Below are 23791 nucleotides of genomic sequence, written 5' to 3'. Positions count from 1 at the left end.
AATCATTTCCATATTTTAACCTGGTGAAAGATCTGGCTAAGAAAAAGGTTCACAAAGTGCCCAGAGCCAGCTGTGATAAGGAGTATCTTCTGCTTCGGAAGCCACAGCAGAGACTCTTATCTGCCGTCGTGTGCCTATGAGGAAGGGGCCAGGTTCTAAGCTCTGCGCACAGCAGCTGGGAACAGAACAGGTACTCAGTAAGTGTTGAGCAGTGAGGACTGCTGTTGCCACCTGCCCCACTTTTGCTCATTCTGCCTGGTGGGCAGTCTTAGAAAGTGTCCTGGGAATTTGATAATATTTTGGAGATACGCCAGGTTCTCCCTAGGATAGGACGTTGAAGATTCCATGTCACTGTCTCTGCATGCTGCTGAGACCTCTGGCTGAGTGTCAGACGCTCTGAATCTTGAGAGCTTTGCTGAGTCCCCAGGGAGTCACTGGCTCCTCTCTGAGCAATTACTGCATTACTGCAATTATAGCTGGTTTTCTAGAGAGCTGCTAAATGGCACCCTGATGACTAGAAAAAGATAATGTTCAACCCTATACACCTAACTTCCTATTAGAGAATTACTTAGACATTGGAGACAATCTGGCTCATTAATAAATAAGTTCATTTCTGCATTTCCTAATCCAGACTACCCCAGTAGCTTACCCCATACACTGATCCATGAATTTATAACCCTTTCTGTTTTTTTCCTTTCTGTCCTTCCCTCTATTTTTTTAACAGCTTGATTGAGGTATAAATGATATACAGTAAGCTGCATATATTTTAAGCACACAATTTTATAAGTTTGACATACACAGGCATCTGTGAAACCATCTCCACAATCAAGTTAATGAACTTGTCATGTCTGTCACCCCCTAAATTTTCCTTATGCCCCTTTGTAATGCTTCCCTCGTACCTCACATGGTCTCAGGTAGAATCCTGGGCAGTCACTGGCCATCACTGACGTGTTTTCTGTCATTATGGATTAGCGTGTGTTTTTTATAACTTTTCATAAATAGAATCATGCAGTATATATTTAAAAAATTTTTTTCTTGCACTGGCTAGGACCTCCAGTTGATATTGAATGGGAGTGATGAGAGCAGATGTCTTGTTTTTGATCTTGGGGGGAAAGCTTTTACCTTAGCTGTGGATTTTTTCATAGATGCCTTCTAAGGAAGCTTTCTTTTACTCATTATTTGCAAAGAATTTTTATCAAGAATAGGGGCATCTGGGTAGCTCAGTTGGTGAGTGTCTGACTTTGGCTCAGGTCATGATTTCATGGTCTGTGGGTTTAGGTCCCACATCAGGGTTTGTGCTGACAGCTCAGAGCCTAGATAGAGCTGCTTCAGATTATGTGTCTCCCTCTCTCTCTGCCCCTCCCCTGCTCACGCTCTGTCTCTCTCTCTCAAAAATAGACATTAAAAAACCTTTTTAAAAAAAGAATTTTTATCAAGAATAGATGCTGGATTTTGTCAAATACTTCTGCATCTAGTGAGATGACACAAAGTAAGTTCATTAAACAGACACATTGACTTGTGAATGAATGCTAACCCAAGCCTGCATTCTTGGGTAAACTGCCCTTTATTTTGATGTATTATTCTTTTTTATCTGTTGTTGGATTTGATTTGCTACAATTAAGTTTAGAATTTTTGCATGTATATTCATGAGGGGTGTGGGTTGGCAGTTTTCTTTTCTTGCAATGTCTTTGGTTTTAGTATCAAAATCATGTGCTGGCCTCATAGAATGAGTTGGCAAGAATTACCTCCTCCTTGGTTTTCTGGAAGGGTTTTTATAGAATTTGTGTTATTTTTTTCTTTATGTATTTGGTAGAATTTACCAGTCAAGCCATTTGGAACTGAAGGTACAAGGGGTAGGGTGAAGCAGGTTTTTAATGACCAAATCTACTTCTTAATTTCTGTAATAAATATAGGTCTATACCAGTTACATGTTTTTTCATGGCTAAAGAAAAACCTTGTCTTTCAAAGAATTTGTCTGTCTTATCTAAGTTTCTTAATTTATTGGCATAGAACTGTTTATAATATTCCCTGATTATTCTTTAAATATTTATAGAATCTATCATGATGGCTTCTCTTTCATTTCTGGTATTGATATGTGGTACTCATTGATTACATTCCTTTAATCCTGATTAATGGGCTAGAGGTTTATCAGTTTTATTGATCTTTTCTAAGAAATGTTTTATAATTTCAACTGGTTTTTTTCTATCACTTTTGGTTTTCTATTTTATTGATTTCTGCTCTGATCTTATGTTATTTCCTTTCTTCTGTTTACTTTGAGATTCAGTTGGTCAATTATAGTTATAATCTCTAGAATTTTGATTTGGGTCTTTTTCTATCTTAACTTTTTGAACATACATAATACTGTTATATATGTTTTAATGTCCTTATCTGCTGATTCTAACATATGTGTCTGTTCTGTGTCAGCTTAGGTGGAATGAATTTTCTCCTTATTATGGTTCATCTTTTTCTATTTCTTTGCATGCCTGGTAATTTTTTATATATGCAGGCTCTTATGAGTTTTACCTTTTTAGGTACTGGATATTTTTGTATGCCTGCAAATACACTTGAGCTTTACTATGGAATGTAGTTAGTTGGAAATAGTTTGACCCATTAATATCTTGCTTTTAATAGAATAATGTTCAGTCTAAGAATATTTGCTTTCTACTACTGAGGTAAGATTTTCTGTGTACTGTATTTAGTTCCCCTATGAAAACCATGATGTTTTCCAATTTGGCTATTAAGAACAGACACTATTCCCAGCCCTGTGTGAGCACCAGGCAATTGCCACTGATCTTTTTAATGTTCCTTTCTCTTATCTCAAGTAATTTTTTTTCCTTAAATAGTCTATTGTCAAGTTGGTTTACATATAACACCCAGTGCTCATCCCAACAAATGCCCTCCTCCATTTCCATCACCCCCCTTTCCCTCCCCCCACCCCCATCAGCCCTCAGTTTGTTCTCAGCATTCAAAAGTCTCTCATAGTTTGCCTCCCTCCCTCTCTCCAACTATTTTTCCCCTTCTCCTCCCCCATGGTCCTCCATTAAGTTCCTCCTAATCCACCTATACCTGCAAACATATGGTATCTGTCCTTCTCTGCCTGACTTATTTCACTCGGCATAACACCCTCAAGGTCCATCCAGGTTGCTACACATGGCCAGATTTCATTGTTTCTCATTGCCATGTAGTATTCCATGGTATAGATAAACCACATCTTCTTGATCCATTCATCTGTTGATGGACACTTAGGCTCTTTCCATGTTTTGGCTATTGCGGAGAGTGGTACTATGAACACTGGAGTACATGTGCTCCTATGCATATGGGGAGTTCTATTGTTAGTTTTTTGAGGAACCTCCATACTGTTTTCCAGAGGGGTTGCACCAGCTTACATTCCCACCAACAGTGTAGGAGGGTGCCCAGTTCTCTACATCCTCCCCAGCATCTAGAGTCTCCTGATTTGTTCATTTTAGCCACTCTGACCGGCGTGAGGTGGTATCTCAGTGTGGTTTTGGTTTGTATTTCCCTGATGATGAGGGACGCTGAGCATCGTTTCATGTGTCTGTTGGCCATCTGGATGTCCTCAAATAGTTTTGCACACACGTGCTCTATCCAGACTTCAACTGAGGCAGATCCTCTGCATATCTCTAGAGTTTTAGCTCCATGAAGCTCTCCCCTCTCTGGTACTCAATCCTGTGACCACTAGTTAGTTACCTTGATGTCTCTGGATACCGACCTCCATCTCTTCAACCCCAGGAAGCCGTGGAAATCCAAATGGGTTTCCTCTCCTGACCAAAGTCTGAAAACACCCTAAAGGCAGTAAGCTGGGGCAATTATAGAGCTCACCTATTTGCATCCCATCTCTCAAGCATTACTCTCCTTTGTTGTCTTATATCCAGTGTCCTGCAAACCATCATTTTGTCCCATTTTTTGTTTGTTTGTTTCATGTAGGAGAGTAAATCTGGTTTCTGTTATTCTATATTGGGTGAAAGTGAAACCCCATTTCTCCTTAAATGTACTCTGATTATTTCCATTTAGATGACAAATAATCTAGTCTCCCACCATTAGGTGCAATCTGTTGACTGCCTGGGATGTGGTCTTTTGCATTTAGCTTTTGTATGGACCTCTGGGAGTTACTTTAGAAATTAACAATAAGATCTAGAATGTGTTTTATTGCCCTAAGGTCTTTGTTTACTTCCTTTACCACTTAGCTGATGCCCCTCTTCTAATGAGTTCCTCCCTTACATTTGTTACATGCATGTCAACTAGATTAATTGTTCACAGCACCAGAACTTTTAAGCTGTTATTGATTTTTCTCATCACTTAAATGAGAAATATATGTTTGAAACCATTTATTTGATTAAGTGCATTATCTCTGATGTCCTCTAACGTACAAGGACATCTGGTGGATTAGGAGACAAATTTCTGCATCACATGTAACATGACAAGAAATAGAGCAAACATAACTAAAATTAATATTTATTGAGAACCAGTTATTGGCAAGTACTGAATGAATCTCCCTTCTCTCCCCCGCCCACCACATTATCTTAATCTTATAAGGTGATTAATAAGGTAGGTATTTTATAAGTTAGATATCTCCCATTACATTTTTGCAGATAAGACAATTGAATTTCATAGAGGTTTAGTAATTGCTAAAAGACATTGGGCTAGTAAGTAATGTAACCAGGATTTAAACTCAGGTTGTCTGATCCCAAAGTCCCAATTCTTTCTCTTCTGTCATACTGATCTAAGAAGAAATCAGCCTGTTGCTGATTTTGACACTTGTCCGCATTTGCTCACAAGCGTGCCCAACTATAGAAAGACACTTTAAAATCTTCTCCAAAGCAACTGAAATATCAGAATCCGTTCATGTAGAGTTTTTATCAATCCCTTTGTATATCCTTCTCTCAACCTGAAATCCTTTAAGCAGAAAATAAATTAACAACTACAGGAAATAGAGACAGGGAATGAGATGAAGTTCATTTCTAGTTAGAGAAAGGTTTATTTGGATTATCTAAGGTTACAGTCAGCCCCAAAACAAATGCCATATGAATTAAATACCTAAGAATACAAATCAAAGTCATAAAGTATTAAAATGAAATGTTAGATAATTTTGAAAATCTGGGTTTGGGAGATACCTTTCTAATAAATAAGAAACAAAATCCAGAAACTGTAAAGAAAAATAATTGACAGATATGATGACATAATTTTTTTAGTTCCAACTGTACCAACACTTTTCAAAACCTCCAAAAAAAAAAAAAAAAACCCTTTTCAAGCAGCAGAACTGGGAGGAAATATTTGTGACACTTGCATTGAAGAGTTCATGTTTTTAATCGAACCATCCTCAGCATTACTCCCTAATGGTTCTTAGAATGCATTTCAAACTGAGGTCCTGGGTAGAACTTTGTCTCCCAGGCCAGCTCCCCTTTGGCTATGTCCTTGGGTCTGTCCCTATCTGAAGTTCCCAGTATCCTAAAGAGAGTTAACCAAGCTTGGGTTGCTGTTCTGGCTCTGTCGTTTACAAACTACATGTCACCAGACAAGTCACGTAACCTCTCTGAATCCAAACTTAATGGCCCAAAGGGGATAGCAATGGTACTCAGCTCCTAGCATTTTTGTGAGAATCACTTAGGTTGTCCGTGGCTTATACTAAGTGTACCATAAATGGTAGCCATTGTTCACTGTTACATCCTTACTGCAAGAGCAACAAATATTACATACACTCAATTAGAATTTGTTGAATAAATCACTTCTGCAAATCAAGAAGAAAAAAACACTCCATAGAAAAATAAGCAAAGGATATGGTGTGAGATACACAGAAAAATGCAAATGTTTGCACGCACATGGATAGAAGCGCTATCTCAATAATAAAAATGAAAATTAAAATAATAATTTTTTTAACCTTCAATTTAAATAACTGATCAGTGCAGTGGAAGCAAGGCTTTGGGGAAATCTTCTATATGTGGCTGATGGAATAGAGATTAGTAAAATAGCTCTAGAAAAATATTGGCAGTAGTTTTTAAAATTTAATATATACAATCAGCAATCGCACTTCTCAGCTCTAGCCTACAAAAATAATACACGTATTTGGAAAGATATGTATTTAAGGCCATTTGTTGTACATTGTTTGAAATGGAAAAAGCATTAGAAGTAACCTAAATGTCCATCATTTGATAGCTACTTAAAAAATAGTAATACATCCATATTACCGAATAGATCTAAGAGAAGTTCATGATGATGAGGTTTTTTTGGATAATGGTGGGGTCTGACCACAGCCAAGAAAGAATTCTTGAAAACATCTTTGATGCAAAAATGTGATTTTATTAAAGAACAGGGACAAGCCCCTGGGGACAAAAAGAGCTGCATTGAGGTGGTGATGAGTGGCTTATATACTATGGAGTTGGGGAGGTGAAGTCAAAAGGGAGGCCTCTCTAGGGACTTTGATATGCTAAAGAAGACTCCTAAGATACTTGAGGCCTTGCTATTGTCAAGCTAAAGTCGTTTTTCCCTCTAGCAAATCATTAACAGTAGGACAGTAAGGGATTCCTGGAGAAATGTTATACTCTGTATTTGCCTCAAGTATTTGTCAATGGGCTGCAGGTTATAAGGAAATTTAATTTTGCCTGCCATTTTCGTTCTTGCCTTTGTTCCCCACATCACTATGGAGCGGTGATGTTGGGGCTCCAGGAAAGTGAGTCTATAGGTTTCAGGAGATGAGGCTATTGATATAATTGCCTTTATCTTATAATTTACTAAGATAGTTACAAACTGATAGTGACCCATGTCCTGATGACTGTGGTCTCTATGAGTTAGCCATTTGTTTTCTTGCTTCTCTTTTGTCCTTGGGCAGCCAGGAGTGCCTGAGGAATATCACACATATCCCACCTGGCTGGGTGGTGCACTAGCTTGCATTTTGTCCTCAGCCTGCCCCACTCTCCCTCATCACATGATTTATGTATTTTAAGGATATATGTTTCAAGAGAAAGCAAATTACTGACCGGTATACTAATAATAGCTACTGTTTGTTGAATACGTATGTGTTAAGTAGTATGGTAAGCAACAGATATGAATTACCTTAATTCTCAGCCCATAGACAGCCTCTATGGAATTCAGTTTCTTCAGATGTGAAATAAGGAGATAGAACCAGATAAGCTCTAGGCTCCTTCCCATCCTAACTCTAAAATGCTACCTTTACTGAAATAATATTGTGAGAGACACCTAGCCCTGGATGGAAGCCAAGCATGATGATACCTCTGGGAGTTGGACAATCAAATTATTGTCTATTTGGGTGGTTTCTACCATGGAGACTCTGTAGTACATGATTCTGCCTCCTGGAAAACAAACTTATTCTCAAATGTTCAATGAAATGAGGCTACTGATAATTGGTGAGAAATGACTTTCTTACATCAATGTGAACTGGCTTCTCCTGAAACCCACCGTATAAAACAAAGTGAGCTCAAGTGTCTTGTGGAGACCAACCACATGCTCTCCTAGTGTCTGACTGTGTTACAGAACCTGGTCTGGATCACCCAGTGGAAGAACCAAGCAGCACTCAGAGATCTTGGAAGGCAGGAGGTTCATTTCACACTGGCGGACTCAGAGGAGATCATTCTCCAGAGGTCTCAGTTCGGAGCGCAAGCATGGAACAACTTATAGTCTGTTACTTCTGCATTCCACATTAGCAGTGATTGGGTGCATGCGGCAAGCAGGGCAGGAAGAAGAACCTGGAAAGGGAGTCTTTAGGCAGGGACTGGAAGTTTCCTATCAGTCCTGTTGGCTATCTTATAACATAATTTTTCCTTATCATTCCCCTCCTTTGATGCCCCTTTAAACAGATCTAAGCTGTTTTAGAGGGCATCATCCTTATTTGTTATGGGACAGTAACCTTGCAGGGCCAGCATTCAGGCCGTAGCCCAGTTTGTGACAGTGTTTTTGGCAATCTCCTCAAGCTTCTGCCGTGTGTCCACCAGCCACTTCCAGGATGTGGCTGGAGCAGGGCTGAAGATCCTAAGAATCTGGGACTTTCTGGAAGGTCACTTTGAGTGGGTTCGTAGGACTTGGGTCAGTCTTCCATGTCTGGGGCTCCTCAGGATTGGCCCTCTTGACTCGAGTGGTGAACCCATGGAGTGATACCTGTGATCTTGAGGGCAGTAGTGGTGGTCAGAATAATGGTATGAAGCTCAGTCCACTGTGGTTTGAGAGGGTCTTTTTTTTCCAATATTTGACCCAGACTGACTCTCCTGGTGAGAAAGGGTATACAGGGGATCCTAAAGAGATTGAGGCCCTCTCTGTGGTTTATCATTGTAACTTATTTAGGGTGGCCCCTAAAGCTTGAATTTGTTCACTTATTCCTTTATCCCCTATTTGATGTAGGTTCCATGGGAGCCTCCTAGACATGGAAGGGGCCTCCCGTATATTAGTTTAAAAGGGGACAAACCTTGAGTTCCTGCTAGGCAACAGGTCTGGCCATGGGAGGTATCTTTCCTGACAGAATTTGGCTAAGTTTCCCTTGAGGGTGCAGTTCATCTGCTGTACTTTCCCTGAGTTTTGAGGCCAGTAAGCAGTAATGTCCACCACGAACTCAGGCCCATTATTACTGTGGATTGTGGCTGGTAAGCTGAATCAGGTCTTGGTCTGGGTGGCCCCTTCGACCTCAGTGCATTGATTTTCTTTTTTCTGCCGGGGGCATCAGGGCCATAGTAAGGAAGGGAACTATGTCTACCTCCTATTCTTTTGGAAGCCAGATGGCCTCAAGGAACTTTAGTATTTCCCCAGAAGGTAGGAAAGTTGTGGGGTTCAACATCTGCCCTGTTCCAAGAGTGACCCATGGATTCTAGCAGATGAGGCCCTAGTCTTGTGCTAGCTGAGAGTTGGAGAGGAAGTGGTGTCCTTGAGTGTTTATGAGAGACATGAGAGCATGAGGGACTTTGACATTTAGTTCTTGTCCCAGGGTGAGTTTATCTGCCTCCTTAATGAGCAGAACTGTGGCTGCTAGTGCCCTAAGGCACAGTGGCCATCCTCTCCAACAGGTATGCTACTGGCCATTGCCAAGGGCCAATGGTCTGAGAGCCCTGAGGGAGACCTTTTTCTTCTCTAGCACAAAGAGATTAAAATGCTTTTCTATATCAGGCAGGACAAGGGCTGATGCCTGCCCCCAAAGCACCCTTTATCTCTAGGAAGGTGGCTTCCCCCTCCTCTGTCCAGAAAGGGGGTTCTTGATCTGGCCTACCAGGAGATTATAAAGGGGTCTTGCTATTGCTGAGAATCTGGGATTCCAGATTCAGCAGAATCCTGCAGCCCCCAGGAATTCTCATAGCCCCTCCTTAGTTTGGGGCTGGGGTAGGGAGGTGATGACCTTCTTTCTCTCTGGCCATAGTGTTCTTTATTCTTGGGTGAGGAGGAAGCCTAAGTATTGGACTTCTGTTGGCAGAACTGTGCCTTTCTCCATGACACTGACAGGAATTGGAAGAGGGCCCTTTTGCCCTCTGTACAATTCTCTCGGGTATTGCTGTCAGGGAGGAGGTCATCCACATACTGGACAAGGGTGCAGTGTGTGGCCTCCCTTGCAAAGCCGGTGAGGTCTCTAGCTAGTGCCTCCCCAAAGAGGGTAGGTGACTTTTTAAGCCTTGAGGGAGGTGCGTTCAAGTCACTTACATTTGATACCCTGTGTCTGGTTCAGTCCCTTCGAAGGCAAACCCTCTGGCAGAACCTGGGATCCAGCTGAGGAGGGTATATGGGTTTGGGAGCACCAGGTGTAAAGCGACAGTCACTTTGTTGCTAGCTCGTAGGTCTTCAACTGGTTGGTAGCCTCCTCCCAGCTTCTTGACTGGCAAGAGCAGGGTATTTCTTGGATGCCTGCCCTTGCCTCTTGTGGGACAGGGTATTGCTGCTGTCTCTGTGGTTGAGCCCCTGGGATTAAATCTACAATGATGGGCCCGATTGTGGGCAAGTCCGGAGGTGGGGTGGGGGGTTTGTCCTTGGCCCATACAGTGGGGAAGGCAGTCCTGAATCTGGGCAGGCTGATCGGTTGGGCCTGGACGCAGAGTAGCCTCCATTCTCTCTCTCTCTTGGGGTAGTGATTGCCATGATAAGGGGGCCTGATTCTTTTTGTCTTGGATCCAATCCAAGGCTAGTGCATCCCGTTGGCTCAAAGGTTATTTGGGCCCCCAGCTTTGAGAGTATATCTCAGCTGAGAAGAGGGATAGGGGACCCAGGTAGGTAGAGGAATTCATGCTGTACCATATGGCCCTGAGGTCACATGATGGGCTTGGCAGAAGGACTTTTGCATTGCCCATTTCCCTGTGGCCCCAAGGATGGTTGCAGTCATCTCACTAAAGGGGACTACAGGAGAGGTGACCACAGAATATTTATCACCAGTGTCGACCATAGTTTGGCCCCCTACTTTCATTTTGACCATGGGCTCATGGGAGCCAAGAAGAAATGAGCCTGGTCTCCCTCAATATTGGCCGAGTTTCTAGGACTTTCCCTAGTTAGGACATTCATTCTTCAGTGTCCTTTCTCCTTGCAGTAGGCACATTGATCCCTTGCTAAGGAGGTTCTGGGACTCCCCACTTTTGGCAGCTGGACCTGCCCCATCCTTTTGTCATGGCTCTCTGGTGCCTCGGGATCAAACACGATGTAAGCCTTGTGTAGCCTCTCATAATAATACCCTAGGAATTCCCGTTGTAGCTGGGTATATTCTTGGGCTTTTTAAGCCCCCTGCTTGGATCCCCTAGAGGAGAGCCTCTTGGTACCGGCAGATGTGGACCAGTATCTGGAAAGCACCTGGGCCTGGCCAAGGGCGCAATTTGGCTGCTGGTCCAGGGGAGAGAGAATCTGCCGAGTCCAGAGGTGGTGGGGAGACCAAAGGTGGTGGAGTATCGGGAACCAGGAGTTCTGGAGCAAGACTGGTTCTTCTCCTGGATCACCAGTGAGAATTTGTGGAGGTCGGGACTTCTGTTGACCTTCCTTGGGCCACTTTGTCAAGGCAACTAAGACTTTAGGCTGCTCCTGTTGGTTGCAGGTAAATCACACCCAAGGGGGGAAGGGTTTGGGCAATCTCCAACCAGGAGTCAATATATGGGAACTGATCAGGGTGACCTGGGTCCCCGGTGACAACATGTCAGAAATGGTGGACCATTGGGACATCTAAGGTTCCCTCCAAAGGCCTACCTACACCAAAAGTGGGCCATTCTAACTCACAAGTTAAGGGTCTTTAACTTGTTGGGAGTCATCTTAGTTCATTAGTCTCCCAAAAAACCCATTTTTGCTCTGTTCCAACCCTATAATGTTCCCGTGAGACAGAGTCACAAAGACAGACAGCAGGGTAGGGGTGCCCCCTCTAATGAGGAGACCAGTCAGATGCCCATCTGGCCGTGTCCCGAAGGAACTTAGGTGAAGCTTAGCCATAGCGGTCTCAGCTTTTTGACTTACAATCACAAAGTATTCCGATGCCTCCATAGATTGTATGATATTCACCACAGATTCACAGATGGGCCTACTCAGACTCTGAGGGCTTTTGGAGACCTTAAGGGTGCCCATCCATAGAGCCACAGATTCAGTCCCAACTGGAGGAGCAGGTTGGGCTGCACATTCACTCATACATTCAGACCAGAGGTTAATACATTCCCTCCCTGGGAATCCCTACTTGTGAGACCTCTAAACCATCTCTGGGAGGTGATCAGGCTCCCCTTCCACCCTGATGGGTGGGTCTGACGGGTCAGGTGCCCCAGGCCTTCTAGGTATCTGACATTGGGTCCAGGTCCTCACCTGCCAAGTCTCCTCAAGTCTGGTGGGAATGGTGGAGCGGGAATGGCCTGAGGCAATGGAGCGGGAGACGGCTGAATATCAGGAAGGGCATGCCTTCTCCCTTGCAATTCCTCGTTCTGTCACCATTTTCCCAAACCAGTGGCGATTAGGTTTCCCGGTCAGGGAACCAAATGTTATGGAACCTGGTCTGGATCACCGGTGAAAGAACCAAGCAGCACTTGGAGATCTTGGAAGGCAGGAGGTTCATTTCATACCAGCAGGCTCAAAGATAACTCTCCAGAGGTCTCAGTTCCAAGCACAAGCATGGGGGACAATTTATAGTCTGTTACTTCTGCATTCCACACTAGTAGTAATTTGGAGCACGTGGCAAGCGGGATAGGAAGAAGAACCTGGAAGAGGTGTCTTCACGCAGGGACTGGAATTTCCCTATCAGTCCTGTCAGTCATCTTATAACATAATTTTCCTCCGTGAACTGTAGCAGGAGCAACTCTCTTCACTGTCACCCTACTTGCACAGAGGCTTGCCTCTCAATATTCCTGGGACTGGCATGTTGGCATCTGCCTTCGCACTGGCAGTTGGCCAGTAGAGATTGAGAGAAGTGCGAGAGGCAGTTGCATGCCCCTGGCAGATACTCACTTTTGGTCAACTCACCATCCATACAAGGGAGTGAAAAAAATTGAATACCCTTACATCTGCCCTGTGGAGAAAGGGCAATTTTGAATTGTGAACACGTGTAGAATAGTGTAGGAATGGGGCGCCTGGGTGGCTTAGTTGGTTAAGCGTCCGACTTTCGCTTAGGTCATGATCTCGCGATTCGTGGGTTCGAGCCCTGCGTCGGGCTCTGTGCTGCCTACCAGCTCAGAGCCTGAAGCCTGTTTCAGTCTGTGACTCCCTCTCTCTCTGACCCTCCCCTGCTCACGCTGTCTCTCTCTCTCTCCTAGAAATAAATAAAACATTAAAAAAAAAAATAGTGTAGGAATATAGGGAAGTGAAGAGTGAATTCAAGATTTTGACCAAGTACATTCCTAGAAAAAATCTTTAATACATTTTGTGGAAATTTATCAAAAAGGTTATTTTTACAAGTGCCCTAATTTTACCCTTTTCTTTTTTAAACAACTGAGGTATATTCTGTCCCTGGATTAGTATCTGATAAAAAAAAAACAATGTATTTTTCAGTAGGTACAAATTCAAAGTACAAAATAAGCTTTGGTCTTTGTCTATATATAGAGACTCTTTATCAAGTAAAAAAAAAAAAAACCTTAATTGGGTAATCATGTCCCAAGCATTGCCTCTCTAGTTATGCAATCTGTTGGGATTTATTTAGATACTGTTAGTAGCGCTGGTGTGAAAATGGTCATCAGAGAGACTAGAAGAATTGGAATCACCTATTCCAAGAAAGGGTGAAAGCCCCCTTCTGGCGTGTGTCAGGTAACTGGAGCATTAATTTGGAAATTGATAATTGCCTGCCCCCAGTATTAGCAGCGAGAGGCATATCCTCTTACATGGGCTGGAGTAAATTCTTTCACAAGTGGTGTTGCATCATTAACAGCTAAATAAAAGGAGAGAGAGGAGTATAGATCACAAGTCTGTTTTACTCCACTGGAAATCTTTAACTGTTTTATATACAGATCATGTCTACCAACCCTAACTCTCACAGAAGTTTTAACATGTAGATATTGTATCAATAATCAGGTGTCTACATTATGCCTAAGGCTAGTTGCTTTCTTTTGAGTTGAAGGCTAAATAAAAGCCAATAAAATCACAAATCAACTAACACTATTCCTGATAGATTTTGTTCCAAGGGTAACAGAGCATAGCAGAAATCTATAATGGAATGGCCATCCCTAAAGCCTACCTATTCCTCATGTAAAATATTAGCTTTGAGAACTACAGAGAGCAATTTGAGTGTTTGTCTAATTTATTACATCTCTATAGTCCACAAGCTGACAATCAGGTAAGAGATGTAAATATGTAACTCTAAGATGAGAGGGGGTGCCTGGGTGGCTCAGTTAGTTGAGAGTCTGACTCTTGTTTCAGCTTAGGGCATGATCCCAGGATCATGGGATCACATCCCAAGCATGGAGCCTACTTAGGATTCTCTCTTTCTCTCCCTCTGCCCTTTTCCCCAATTCATGCTCGTCTCTCTCTCTCTAAAAACAAACAAATGAAAATGACAGAAAAAAGGGAAGAAAGACAGAGGTTCTGACAGTGGCTATATGACATGATTTGGGCCACGACAAAGACAGAGTTTGTTGCTACTTTGAACTCATAGCCAATGGTCTGTTTCACATCTTACCATCCTCCAATACTAGTCTCACTGAAGGGTGTAAAATACCTTGTTCTCCATTTGTGGCCTCTCTGTTCCATAGGCCAGAGGCAGAGCTATCTTCTGCTTTCTGGGCTGTCTGTTCCTCAAGCTTAGGGACAAATCCCAACAACAGAAAGGAGTGGATGCAGAACCAGAGGAGAAGCCAGATTACACACATGGACAATTTCAAGTACAATTTGTCTTTAGAGGTGATGTGTCTACTTTAACTCTGATCCCCTTGAGTGAATTCCTATTCATGGAGCCTCTGTTCTTCCTCTATTCCCAATGAAGTTACCCCCTTGAGGCTTCTCTATTACTTCTGGAAAATCCACTCACTTCCTGGGCATGGCCAAATAGTCCAGGTATACCTGTTCTGACCTCTTACACTAGGATCCCAGGAAAATAGTATGATCTATTTCCTCTACTTGAATTATGAAGAGGAGGATAATTGAAGGATATACTCATTTCTTTTCAAAAAAGCTAACTTTCTAATAGAAAAATTAGTGCTCCTGTTAGCCAAATTGCCTAAATGTTTTAGGTCTGCTGAAGAACAATTACAACTGCTCTTATTTCTGTAACTGGAAGGATTCATTAGTGCTTTATTTCCCCCCTTCCATTTCAAACACAGTTTCATTTAGAGGTGCAAAGAAGACTGACCTGTTAGAGGTCTGCAATACCATCAATTGTGGCTCCATATTAGAGTGGAAAAGATACAATCATCCCTTTATCAGAAAGAGTCTTAGAAGAGGAAAAAAAAAACCCAACAACCTCCAATGACTGTTTTCTGAACTTAAGCTTTTGTTCATTTATGTTGTATCACCAAATGATTTCAATTTAAGGTAGTATTTTAATTCAGAAAAAAATTAAAACTATCATATCTGACAGTTGAAGTTATGCTGATTGGCTAGCATGTTTTAAAACATCGGATAAGACAGGCATCAGTGTTTGACAAATTTTTGTACAAAATACATGGTAAGAAACAAGTGAAAGGGAAAGTGTCAAGAAAATTCTTTATAAAATTTAAAAGACAAATGCACAGAATTGCAGTAGGTATATTAACTCCATGTAGAATTTAAAGTGACTTTTGTGGTTTATAATCCTTTTAAGATTCAATCTGGAAAATTGCTTTGGAACAATGAAAACATGAAATCAAATCATAAAGCAGACTAATGGATAAAGACTGTAACACAAATGGACATATTTTATCCTGCCTATTTAAAATGAGAGTACATTTCTTCTTCTTTTATAAGCACAAAGAAGGGTCTACATTAATTTACCTTACAATAGTCATTATTTCCTTTGCAAAATATTAAGTTATTTCTAAGCTCTAATCTGATTGTAGTTTTTTCTCTTCATTCTTGCTTACTGGTTTAATTCTTGTTTGTGTAGGCATATCTGTGTGTGTAGGGACACACACCATAAAAATAATCAAAATCATATAGATATTGATGTGCATAAAGTCAGGGTGTTGCCAAACAACTATTTCAAGGACTAGATCATATGTAGGACATTTAGGGCACAGATTCTACATTGAAATTACCATCTTTGAGCTTGAATCTGCTGATAACCAGTGTCTGCCAGGCACAGACTAGATAAAGCAAGATAAGAAACTACATCTTCTCATTGACTATTTCTGTGTAACTTTTCAGAACACATTGAAATTCTCTGCTGTAGTCACTATGTGATTGGGTTTTAATGTATGGCAGCATATCCCAAGGGCAGAGCAAATTATGCTACCTGAACCCTTTATCTGTAAGCAGCAATACAACAGGGTGTTGTAAAATAGAAGACAGATTTATTTAGACATAAACAATGTAAAAAATATTATTTGATACAAGAAACATAAAATCCAATATCCCAATAAATCTAGTTGGCAAGCCTTACCTTATTGCTAAATGATTGCACAAAAGAACAAACTTTCTTTAATGTTTCCAGGTTGACAAATGCAGTATGTTCTGTCTACAGCCTCCTAACTTTGTCAGGAGCTATAAAGTCCTTCTCTCTTGGGTGCCAAAATTTCCAAGGAGGTTTACAGGATTTCTGAGTCTGTCCTGCTGCAGCTTACTGAGGCCCTGGCCTTGTATTTGCCCCATAATATTTTTATGAAAACAGCAGACATTGCTGGAGTGGAGTATTACACAGTTGCTTATATTTTACCTTAAAATTATTAATCATTTATAAAAATTATCTGGTCCATCCCATCTCAGACATTAATATGCATGCAGATTACCTGAGGATCTTGTTAAAAAGCAGCCTCAGAATCAGTTATTTTGGGCAAAACCTGCAATTCTTTTTTTGAACAAGTTCCCAGGTATTGCCAATGCTGTGAATCTGTGAGCCATATTTTGTTTTGCAGGGGTCTATATGGCCTCATTTGCAGAAGAGAAAAATCTTTCCCAAAGTGGAGAATCTAGAAACTTAAATTTCTACAGACCCTTAGGATGGTTGTGATGGAACATTTATTAAACACTATATTCCAGGCCTGGAGCAGGCAGTAGGGATACACACGTAAGGGTGCCACAATGCTGCCCTCATGGTGCCTAGAAGGTCAGGGGCAGCCAGGGCAGAGAAGGGGAGGACTTACACAGAGTTCACGGCTGGAGCCAGAATCCATTCCATGGTCCTGCAGAGCTTTTCAGTCTCTTGCCTTCTTTACAACTATCTCACATCTTCCCTACCTTCTCCCATCATTCCAGGCCTCCTATTTCCTGCTAACTCTATGGTAAACTCCTCCATTATAGAGGCCTGGTCAACAATGACTAATCGTTTCCTGATAAGTGATGTAAATATTATCCTGTTAAGTAATGTGGCATTCTTGAAGGGTTTCAGCAGGAAAATGGCACTCAAAGAGCTGGAGTCTATATTAACTATTATATCAGCAGCACCTAAAACACTGTCTGGTAGTAGGAATTCAGTAAGCATTTATGGAATGAATGAAGGAATGAAGGAGTGAATGAATGAATGTTCATTCATTTTGAATAGGCTAACTACTTGAAGTGAAGAGACTGGATCAAGTGAGAACAACACTTCTTTGTGAGAGTTAGTGAGAGTGGGTTGACTGCCTGTGCCCCTGTACCAAGCCCTGAGGCTGACATTATCATTTAATCTCATGAAATCCTTCCAAAGATCAAAGAGAACAATAGCTGCAAACTACTTCCTGTCTGGGTTTGAACCCAAGGCTCTCTGACCCCAAGACTTACGTTTTTTTAGTCAGTACTACTTCAGATGCATGTTATATATATATGGTACTTACACAGTGGTAGGCAAAACAAATTCATGGTAGACGCAATGGCAACAGGAAGTGTGGCAAAATGATTAAGTACTCAAGCTTAAGAGTCAAACAGATCTGGTTTTAAATTCTGCTTCTGTCACTTAGTAGTGAACTTGAGCAAGTTAACTAACCTCTCAGAGTCAGATTCCTCTTCTGCAAATGACAATAACACCTACTTTGCAGAACTGCGTGACAGAAAAAGTAATATAGTATACAAGAAGAGTTTATTAGAGTACTTAGCACATACCTACTGTTCAATACATGGAAATCACATTATTTATTGTCATTGTTGTTAATAAATGAGCTTAAACTTTACTTGGAAAGATATAGGCTGAATAACAAATGAAAATTATTTTCAGCAAGATTGTTGTGAACAAGTTAAGGATTTCTCAGAATAAAATGCAGGACAGTTTATTCCTGATGGCTTAATTATAGCCCTACCTAAAAATGCTTTCTAGTTCCACAGTACTTTGTTTTCTCAGCTAAATAAAGAGGGCAATCATAATACTGACCTAGTTCATACATGTCATAAGCAATGCCAAACTCGAGTGTTTAAATAGTTTGGAAAATGCAATGTAACATATACATTCTAACTAATAATTATCTTTTCCTCTGAGGTCCAATCCCAAACTACTCTGGTAAGGCACCACTGAACAGTCTATCTCTATCAGGCACTTGTCAATCCAATCCAGTGGAAATGCCCCCAAATGGTGTAAGAATACATTTTGGGGAGTTTCCATGGCAACCCATAGACCACTTTAGAATGCCTTAAGTCCTCCAGACTCAGCTCTGTTGCAGTCATGATAATCCATCACAGTATTAGGCCAGCTTGGAGTTTAGTTCAAACCAATTTTCATTTTTATTGAGAACATCATACTTTATATAATAATCTTTACTCACAGTACGCCTTTCACCTTATATGAAAACACCCATCACCTGCTCCATCTCATAATTATCTTACCATTTACACCTATGCATATCTCATATGTAAATATTTATCTCTTAAACATCTCTTTTCTCTGAAATATTTTCTTGAAGATACCTACCAGACCAACATTTTAGAATACTGTTAAATTTCTCTGTATTTTTTAAAAAATATATTTTTAATGTTTTATTTATTTTTGAGAGAGAGAGAGAGAAAGAGAGAGAGAGAGAGCATGAGCAGGGAAGGGTCAGAGAGACAGGGAGATATAGAATCCAAAGCAGGTTCCAGGCTCTGGGCTAGCTGTCAGCACAGAGCCCGATGTGGGGCTCAGACCCACAAATAGTGAAGATCATGACCTGAGCCGAAGTTGGACACTTAACCAACTGAGCCACCCAGGCGCCCCATAAATTTCTCTGTATTTTTGATGCAAGACCAAATGAAAAATCTGGCTTAGTATCCTAACATTTGCAAGAAACAGTGGATGATCATTTGATGAGAACTGCATAATATTTTCTTTGAACTCGCTTTTCAGTGAAACTGATTGATAATTTCAACTCAGAGATCTAGTTATACAGAGAAAAATTCTAAGACAATAAAATACTTAACATATTAACAATGGACTTCCTTAGCTGAGAAGAAGCTGCAATTAAGCTGCTCTGATTAATCACATGACAAATAGGAAGACTCAACACCACAATGAGAGCCAGCAGTCTGAGTTCTCAAATAAAAAGGAACAATTACTTTCAAACCACTACTTAACTTCCAGGAAAATCTTTCCATCATTCAATGAATTATGCCTTTAGAACACATCTCAGTGGCACATCTCAGCCCACATTGGACAAATACTAAAGCCTTTGTGGGCAGCTTCAAGTGTATTGGCTTGTAGTTTGTGTGTCAACTTCAGACTCCTTGCCTCCTGGAAAATCCATTAGAAAGAGCTGAAGGATCTTTTTTCTCTTCTTCTGACCCTTCTTTAAAGACCCACAATATTTGAGAACTGTGAGAATTTTCGTGATATTTATATAACTAGATGGGAAAAAATACTTGCTAGAATTCCAGAAAAAAATGCTTTTTCCAAGGCAGTAGAGGAAAGAAAGTAGACAATATTTTGGCATCACTTGGGACCCTTTGGTTGCAGCTCTAGTGTTAAGTAGAAAAGAAATAAATGGTTCAGGTGAGAGAATTGAAGGAAAAGCTTTAGAAAGAAAATAGACAGTTTCTTGGGAGTACAACCTTGTGGATGAATCAGCTCCAGGTGATTCAAATATTGGGATAAAACAGCTGCTTGGTCCAGTCTGGGTCTGAAGGCCCTTCTACCAGGGACTCCAGGGCACCTTGATTGACACTTTGCCCAAAATGGCATGCAATGGGTATGAGACAGAAAATTAGGCCCTATTAACAAAAGAAAGGCGTTGATCCAAAAACAGGTCTGAAAGATTCTACAAGTAACCTGTGGGCTCCTTAAAGGATACAGAGTGTCACATGGCAGTAACACAGGTTTTGAAAGGGCAGCAAATGACAGCTAGAGGAAAGTCTTAGAAAGCAGAAGCAAACAAGGCATCTAGGTAGATGGCACCAAAATGCTGTGTGGTGTCCAAAGTGATCCTTTCCTGCAATCCCACAGATCTTTAGGGAAACTCTAAAAATCATGATAAAACTAGTGGGTCTGCATTTCTTGTGCAATTCAGAGGGCACAGTTCTGTGAGGATTTGGTTCAGAGAGCAGAATGTAAATATCCAAGGAAGATTCGGCAAGGAAACCCAAAGGGTCCCTGGAGAAACACAGTTCAGAATGTACCAAGACTGTGAGTACAATGATATGGAGTAAGATTGGTTACAAATGTCTTGCACTGACAATGAGCCTCTCTTTGGAGAGAGGTTTGTATGGCTCTTTGTTCTTATTTTTGTCATTGTTTGCAGGTGGGAAGAGGTCCAGGGCCCTCTGAGAGGGTGCAGATCTGGAACCAACTGTCCAGGTACTCAGAGCCAGGTACACAGAAACAGTAATGTTTAAATGAACACCAAGGACACCCCTGAAAGAAACATGTGAGCAATTTGACTTTAGAGATAAGGAAAGAAAGAGATTCTCTTGAGTTTTGCTTTGATAGGAGTATATAAGTTTTGAATGGATATTATGTGTGTAAAACTGTATCTTTGTGAGCATGAGTTGATGGGGATCTTTTTCTTTTTTAACTTTATTTATTTCTGAGAGAGAGCAAGTGAGCAAGGGAGGGTCAGAGAGAGAGTGAGATACAGAATCCGAAACAGGCTCCAGGCTCTGAGCCGGCAGTCAGCACAGAGCCCGACGCAGGGCTTGAACCCATGAACCATGAGATCGTGACCTGAGCCGAAGGCAGATGCCCAACCGACTGAGCAACCCAGGCGCCCCAATGGGGATCTTTTTACCTGCCCTCTGTCCAACCATCACCATCATGACCCACTCATCCCCAGTTATGAAAACCTAGTAATTGCCACGAGTCATTCTACTCTACACAAAATTCAATTAATTTCCATCATATTCACACAGAATATATGAATTCTCTTTCATTCAATACCTGGGACACTGCATGAAGTACCTGTCCTAGGGATTATCTGCTTATCCAACGTGCATGGAATACATTACTGAAATGGGTTGCTGAAGGAACCTATTGGCTCTCTATTTCTGGAAACCATAGATGGACAACTTTTCACTCTGACGAGTTTCAGATGCTAGGACCCAACCTTTTGGACTGAAGATACCTTCACTATTAACTTTATTATACCTAATCATCCTGCAAAGTATATGTTAAGGCACATCGCTTTAAAGTTAATTAAACTAAATTTGGGTATTTTCTTGTTGTTGTTGTTTTTGAGTAGTCCCCACCCTCAACATGGGGCTTGAACTCATGACCCTCAGATCAAGGATCATAAGCTTGGGGGCACCTGGGTGACTCAGTCAGTTGAGCATCTGACTCAGATCATGTTCTTGAGGTTGGAGAGTCAGCGCAGAGCCTGCTTTGGATCCTCTGTCTCCCTCTCTTTCTCTGCCCCTCCCCTGCTGGTGCTCTCTCTCTCTCTCAGAAATAAATAAACTTAAAAAAAAAAAAAAGAGTCACATGCCCTATTGACTAAGCCAGCCAGGTGCCCCAAGTTTGGGTATTTTAAAAGTCCCTTTATGATTCCCTGAATTAATGTAGGATGTCCCCAAAATACATGAAAATTCCTGATTTAGGGACATTCGTTTGGATGAATGAAAAAAATTACCCCAGGCTCTTTTTAGTTCTCTCATATTATGAAAGCACCACCATGTAGCTTCTATTTGATTAGAGGTGTACTAGTCTTGACATTTAGAAAACAAAGGTTGAATATTTATTTTGGCTATATGGAATGAAGAGAAAACATTCTATTTGGTCACAGGACAATGACAAGATCTTTTGAAACTTATCTTAAGCACTACTTTTAGTGGCCTAATGCTCTAATTCCCAATCAGTCGTGAGTCATCCACCAGTGTTTACCTAGGGATAAGATTCTTCAGAGCTAAGAACCACTGAATGGTGTCTGATGATAACAAATTCTTCTCTTTGTTTAAAAAAATTATCTTTTGAAAGCATGTTAACCATATCTTCATATGAAACTTTAGTTATATAGTTGTTCCATATTTTCAAAATTTTAAAGTTGTTTTATATTTTCAAAAGCACTGAAACTTGCTGGATACTAATCTTGCTAGATCCGTCCTAATAATAAAACATAAACCACCTCTGTCTTGAAACTGTGGCCCACCCAGAAAGACAATACTATTCTCTGATGTGTTTTTGAAAGTCCATGTGAATTGTTCATAAAGGTAGCAAAGAATTGTTCATCTCTTCTTACTGCAAATCTATTCCACTTAAGAGTTACCTCCATTGAGACTAGACTGATTCTTAGTCTAACTAGGGCATGGTCCAGGATTGGACCAATTTATGTGCTGTCACAAACAGGCTAATAATTTGGCATACCTTCAAATCTATATTTCTTTAATATTAATTTAATATTTATTTAAAGCTGAGGGGTAGAAAAGAAGGGGCTAGGGGCAGCCTGGGTCCTTCCTCTGTTTCCGTAGGACATTTAACTCCAGCCTAAACTTGTACCCCCACCCCCCACTAAGCATAGGGAAACCCATCTAGGTTTTAAAGTCAGTTTCTTACCATCTGCTATCACTCAAGTATACTTCCTGGTACAGCCTTGATGTTAGAAAAGTAGAACTCAATGTGATACAAAGAGAAAACTGTAATTCTTTTCCTCATTGTTTCTCAAATCCCTCCTGTAGACTAATTCCTTCATTGCCAAAGGATGAAATCTTAGCTTTTATGTGCACTTGTAGATAATGTTTTAAAAGTCCTCCAGGAGTTTCTAGGCAAAGCACAATATCAGTAATTAAAATGTCCTTCCAATATAATACTCAAAATTGCAAACTGCAAGCAAATTGAAAGCTTCTTTCTTCCTCTATATTGGGCTAGTTTCAGCTGAAAGTTGTCTCCCTTTATCTAAAACTGATACAGTCCAAGACATCCAGTGGGTGTCTGAAACCAGAGATGGTACCAAACGCTATATACACTATGTTTTTTTAACAAACATACATACCTATGATAAAATTCCATTTATAAATTAGGCATGGTAAGAGATTAACAACAGTAACTAATAATAAAATAGAATAATTATAACAATATATTGCAATCAAAGTTGTGTAATGTGGTCTCTCTCAAAATATCTTATTACCTTGTACTCATACTTGTTCTTGTGATGATGTGAGATGATCAAATGCCTATGTGATGAGATGAAGTGAGGTAAATGACGTAGGCATTGTGACATAGTGTTAGGTTACTATTGACCTTCTGATCATGCCAGGAGAGTCATCTGCTTCCGAACTGCAGTTGACTGCGGGTAACTGAAACCATGGAAAGCAAAACCACGGATGGTGAAACTGTGGCTAAGGGGGGAATGCTCAGCGGTGAAATGGATGCATAGTCAGGCTCTTCTCAGCCACTTCTTTATTCTCTGCCTTCTGCTTACTGTAGAGCACTCCATTTTTATTAGATGACTCAGGCTTCTGTCCTACTTGGGGTTACACAGAAAAGCTAGGCAGCAGGAGAGGCCTTACTTGGTGATGCTGTTATGATAAGGCATGGGTGCTTTCCGAGCTTGATGTGTGTCCAAGGCTCTTGTGTGTTTCTGAATGTTTTTCTAAGATTTACCAACTGGGAATATCCAACTGTATTTCATATAATTCGGAGATGTGTCTCTTTATATTTACATTTCAAAAAAATTTTTTAGTCTTTTATTTCTGAGAGAGAGAGAGACAGCATGAACAGGGGAGGGTCAGAAAGACAGGGAAACACAGAATCCGAAACAGTCTCCAGGCTCTGAGCTAGCTGTCAACACAGAGCCCAACGCGGGGCTCAAACCCACGAACCATGAGATCATGACCTGAGCTGAAGTCGGACACTTAACCGAGTGAGCCACCCAGGCGCCCCTATATTTGCACTTCATAATTCCTGCCCTAGCCTCTG

This window comes from Crocuta crocuta, unplaced genomic scaffold, assembly GCF_008692635.1.
Source record: "Crocuta crocuta isolate KB4526 unplaced genomic scaffold, BGI_CrCroc_1.0 scaffold131, whole genome shotgun sequence".
Taxonomy (NCBI): Eukaryota; Metazoa; Chordata; class Mammalia; order Carnivora; family Hyaenidae; genus Crocuta; species Crocuta crocuta.
The sequence above is the reverse complement of the archived record's forward strand: the minus strand, read 5'-3'. Positions refer to the sequence as shown.